We start from the raw sequence: 6,000 nt of genomic DNA on the forward strand, positions 1-6,000 counted from the left end.
ATTCCATAGCCTTTATAAATCTTCTGAAGCCTTTCTTTGGGACATGTAAGCTTCCCCAGGCAGACACACTCTGTCGTGTGTGGTGTGAGGTGTGTGTGTGTGCCGAGCGCGCATGTGTGTGTGTGTGTGTGTGTATGTACACAGCTGCCGTGGCGACTCACACACCCTCATTAGTTTGAATAAAGTCGGCTGGAGGTAACAGGGTGACTGGGTATCTTGCCCTTGAATTCCCAACTGCCATAACCTCATAACAACAGTACTGACAAAGTCTACCATACTTCAGCAATTAATACAACGTAAAACCCTTTTTTACCCAATAACATAAACAAAAGTTATTGGGATATATGTATATGAAATGAGTGTGATTGCCCGGCTAACAGTCGGCTGTACAGCATGTAAGTGTTTAACTGTGTCTGTCTGTCATTGAAACGGAGATAGGAATGACTCCATCTCCATCTCTCTCTGTCTGTCTGTTCACCCTCTAATTATGTTGGCATTAGCGCTGTGGACCTTGCCCTACCTTGAGGTCGGTGTCGCAGCCGGCGCCCGTGTCCATGCCGACCCTTCTCTCTCTCTCTCTCTCTCTCTCTCTCTCTCTCTCTCTCTCTCTCTCTCTCTCTCTCTCTCTCTCTCTCTCTCTCTCTCTCTCTCCTCTCTCTCTCTCTCTCTCTCTCTCTCTCTCTCTCTCTCTCTCCTCTCTCTCTCTCTCTCTCTCTCTTCTTTCTCTCTCTCTCTCTCTCTCTCTCTCTCTCTCTCTCTCTCTCTCTCTCTCTCTCTCTCTCTCTCTCTCTCTCTCTCTCTCCTCTCTCTCTCTCTCTCTCTCTCTCTCTCTCTCTCTCTCTCTCTCTCTCTCTCTCTCTCTCTCTCTCTCTCTCTCTCTCTCTCTCTCTCTCTCTCTCTCCTCTCTCTCTCTCTCTCTCTCTCTCTCTCTCTCTCTCTCTCTCTCTGCTCTCTCTCTCTCTCTCTCTCTCTCTCTCTCTCTCTCTCTCTCTCTCTCTCTCTCTCTCTCTCTCTCTCTCTCTCTCTCTCTCTCTCTCTCTCTCTCTCTCTCTCTCTCTCTCTCTCTCTCTCTCTCTCTCTCTCTCTCTCTCTCTCTCTCTCTCCTCTCTTTCTCTGAGTGGAGTGAGATGACATGCATTAATGACAGGGCCCTTGTTTCCTACTCAAATTACCATGCAAGGAGGGCTGCTGCAGCCCGCAGCCCATGGCTCCCCTCTCCTCCACTCTCCTCTCCTCTCGGCGGATGGGGATGCCATTTCTGTCTCAGAGATGCAGCCCCGAAGATCGCTCTTCCCAGTGTGTGAAACTCAAACACCAGAGGTTGAGTGACACGGTGAAGAAGGAACCCTCTCTCTCCCTCTCTCTCTTCCTCTTTTACCCTCTTTCTCTCTATCTCTCTCCCTTGTCTTTATTTATTTATCTCTCTCCCTTTCTTCCCCTTTCCTTCTCTCCTTCTCTCTTTCCCCCTCTCCTTCTCTCCTCCTCTCTTTCTGTCTCTCCCCCTCTCTCTCTCCCACTCGTAAATCAAAGGCTCATTTCAAAGGAAATTATTCATGAACCAGCTTGATGTACAGTAATCATACTCAGTCCTCAAAATATCAATTTGTTGTAAGTGGCTGTAAATGAATTTCTTAGATGGGTGCTATGAAGTAACTTAATACTTGCAAGGAAGTCGTGTAGAATAATCTGGCTCGCGATGCCTCTTTGCTCACAGTGTAGCAATGGTCTGAGGGAGCATGATCCTCGTCTTGTTCCATTGAAGCATTTGATTTGGTACTATTTCTGGCATTGAAATTATCCCTAGCGCTTTTTATTTGATTATTAAATATGGGCTTAGATTATTTATTGTCTTGACATTTTAATTCCAGTGATTGGTACTTTGCATCAAAGAGAACTAGAGAGTCTATATTCATAAGATCCAAAGGACATTTCAGATTTATTTGAACATTTCAAATTAGCATAGAGGCACTTTTTTGTAGTGCAAAAGAATAGTGTGATCTGTGATGCTTGATGTTTCAAAGGGTTGTGAATGCATAACGAAGCACACACATACTGAAATACTGCACATACACACATACACACACACTACGAAAAAATACTTCATAAGATGATTGAAAATGATTTAATAGATTAGAACAACTGTTGACTCAAGCAGCTGACTCACTGGGCTTCTTATCCTACTCCCAAAAGCAGTAGCCTCTTGACTAAACTCATCATAAGACTCAGTTCAGTGTGTGTGGGATGCTGCTGCTTCTTTGGATAAACTCATAAAAACCATCTTTGAAAAAAGGGGAGAGAGAGAGAGAGAGAGAGAGAGAGAGATGTGAGAGAGAGAGTGAGAGAGAGAGAGAGAGAGAGAGAGAGAGAGAGAGAGAGAGAATGATTTATCACACAGAGGAGAGAGGGAAATCTGTGAGTGAGCTTAATGACCTTTAAATGAACAAGAGCAGAAATAGCAGCAAGGGAATTTGAAAATAAGAAATTAATATCTGATGGAGAACAAGGTAAAACAGAGATGAGCGTTGAGTCTATTCCCAAAAGGAAACACAAGAGAGACCTCAGGTCCCAATGGTAGCCTGTGTTTTCAGACATATCAATCAAACTATGAAGTAACAGAAAAGCACTTTGAGTTCAAAGCCTTTTTTGATGTTACATACATACAGAAATTGCTGTTTTTGAAGATGTGTCTGATGGGTGCATGAGGTTGACACACAACCATGTATGAACTCCAGCTAGCCAACATGTTAATCTAAAATGACTAGTGGTACACCTAAAACTAGCGTTTGTAGCAAGTACACCTTTTTTTGTGGTGGATGAATCATAATGATTTGTAAACATTGTGTCATTTAACTAGTTCATCCTTGAGGGTTCATTTATTAAGAGAAAGTCACTACACTAGTCTCCCCATACAATCATTAAAATATATCCCCCTGCCATACTATCTAGGGTCTTCAGGAGAAATATACTGGGTGGCCATTTATTGCATTTGACTGACTGATTGAACTATAAATAACCCAGAATATGCATGGAGTGTTAGAGGGTCATGTACGTAGAGATGTAAATTTATAACATTTTCAGTCCTAGGCTCTTTGACCCCTTTGCAGTGGCTCATCAAATTCAAAGGAACTGAGTGACTGGCAAAGTCCAGAAATCTGTATTTTTGTAGCATTTTTGCTTCACTCCCCCTTACCCTATTTGATCTATAGTGTATTCATACTGTATTCCACAGCTGTTTTTTTCAGATGTATTGTTTTTTTATTGTTACCCTCTCATTCCCTCCTCCTCTTTCATCTTCCCCCCACTTCCCCCTCCTCCTCCTCTTCCGCCTCCTCCTCCTCCTTCCCCTCCTCCCCCTCCTCTTTCCACCTCCCCCTCCTCCCCCTCCCCTGGGATTCACTGAAGTAAGAGATGATAGACCAAAATGACACCAGTGGGAGAAGGAAGATAAACGGCATAATGGATTAGGAGGTAGGAGGTGTTTGGCCAGGTGAATTGCGTTCATGTCCCTCACTCCTATCAACAGTACTGATAAAACAGGCATATCGAAACTGCTATTTATACTTACATTCAATTCATCACAACAGAGACAACAACACCAAGATGGAACACTGTCCAAATCACAATAGGCTAGTTATCAAAGCGGCTGTATGTCTTAGAGCCAACTACGTAAACAGACTACATAAATCACAATTTTAATAGGATTGTAGCTTTAAAATGATTGTCCTTTTCAGTGTGAACAGTGTTACTTACATTGCTATACGTTATTCAAACTATAAAGCTATAGGTTTAAAACTATAATCTATATGACATTAGAGTATATCTCTGTAACAGTCAGTACATGTTGCAGTAGTTGAAACCCCTCCGCCTCTTCAAACAGACTTGTTCTGTGAGCAAATTAGTTTAATCTCTCCGACCCAAGGTCCCAAAATGTCTAAGGGCTCAGTAAGGATTTGTCTCAACAATAACCATTCCTGAATCCTCTGTCTGTACAGCCTGTGAGTTTACCATGTTTTGGATAACACAGGTTCTGGAGCAGCTAGCAGATCAATATCCCTTCACCTGGGAGCCCAGAAACACATGGGTCAGGCATTGCATCACTTGGACCCTTCTCTCTTCTCCTCCATCCTCCTTCTGTTGTTCATTACAGACACACCCTACAAACCGAAAACCCATCAGGCGCCACAGAGGGTCAGGGCCGTAACCTCCTGATGTTCACAGCAGTGCCCTCTGTGTGAGTGTACAGGATCACCTAGTATCCCTGACACCGAGCTCTCTCTTGTTTTTGCGCTTCTACCTCGCTTGCTTTTTAGCCTCAGCCCAGCGCCCAATTAAAAACAAACCGCCGCTTTGTCACCGTAGAGACAGCCGGCTTGTGATGCCAGCCCAACCCCAGTGACTCTTATCAGCAGTATGCAAGGATCCTCTGTGTTGTCTTGGGAACGCTGCATTATCCTCTCCAACCCCCATTCTGTGCCTCTGGGTAGCAGGGTCTGTTGTCTTTACATACTGGAGGTCTGATATCTGACTGGAGGTTAACGTTACAGTAATGCTGTTAGTCCAACAACTCAGATTTTGAATTCAAACAACTCAGATGTTATAAAGAGTCTTAGATTCTTGTCTCGTTCTCTTTTGTTCCTGAACTGCACTGGAGGCATTATTCCTCCCCATGATTCCTCTCCATTATTCCTCCCATTATTCCTCCCCATTATTCCTCCCATTATTCCTCTCATTATTCCTCCTGTGGACTTTTGAGGCCATGGCCTTTCAGGCTATGACTTCTCTCTCTCTCTCCCTCTCTGATCATGGCACAGAATAATGCCTTGTATGTGAATCCGTTCATTTTACAATGATATTAAATCTATTTGCATTTGAAATTTCCATTCTCAAACCATTTTGAGTTACAATTCCTGTAACTCAACTATAGTCTCTTGGATGTTACTCTTTATGGAGTCAGATAATTGCATAGTCTTATTATTGGTTGCATGTGAAGTGTATATAATATGCATACATATCAAATATCACTCCAGGCTTGATTCTCCAATAAAACATGCACAACAAACTTTCTCTCTCTCCAACTCGAGGCTCAGCGAGCCCCCGCAGGAAGAAACAAGGATGCCGCCATCAATTATTTAGGACAGGTGAATATTTCACATACTGTACATGTATGGGGGAATTGGGGTCAGGCCTTGTGGGCGTCTATAGAATAAATATTTAAAGATGATATTTCATGTGCTTTTGAGTGGATAAAACGGGGGAAGAGGACCCCTGAAATAACGCCAGGGGTTGTGGGTTCGATTTTCACGGAGGCCAGCATGAAAATGTATGCACTCACTAACTGTAAGTCGCTCTGAGTAAGAGCATCTGCTAAACAAGCTAAAATGTAAATGTAAAAGTATGCATGAAAGGAAAATACTCTGATTTGAAGGGCAGGTAGGGCTCACCCACCACAAATTGGTAAATCCTGTTCAGTGAGGTGCTCAGGAAAATATATTGAAAATCAATAACTTTTAATGACTTATCGAAAAAGGTGTTGATGTTTTCTTTCTCTTCAGACACTCTCTGTAGCAGGTCAGTAGGAAGAACAGCCAGGAAGGATAAGCTACAGTACAAACCTAAGAAGGTATGCATCCCAAATGGCACTCCTATTTCCTATTTAGTGAATTACATTTGACCAGGGCTCTGGTCAAAAGCAGTGCACTAAAAAAGGAATAAGGGTGCCATTGGGCTAAGCAGGGGATTTTCAGTGACTTACAGATAATGCCACATACTAGACGTTTGAGTATCTGTTGTAGTCTATTTTCATGGACAAACATAGAGGATCAGAGATTCTATGAACAAACTGAGTGGAGGGTCAACAATGCCAAATGGTCCATTCATTTCAGGTAGCCTATTACATTATATTACAGAGACAATAGAGTGTTCCAAGATGCATCACTCGCTGAAGAAATACAGATTATTCGTGTTTCACCTAATTATGAATCTACTGTAGAGATAGCCTGC

Source organism: Coregonus clupeaformis, unplaced genomic scaffold, assembly GCF_020615455.1.
Source record: "Coregonus clupeaformis isolate EN_2021a unplaced genomic scaffold, ASM2061545v1 scaf0364, whole genome shotgun sequence".
Classification (NCBI taxonomy): domain Eukaryota; kingdom Metazoa; phylum Chordata; class Actinopteri; order Salmoniformes; family Salmonidae; genus Coregonus; species Coregonus clupeaformis.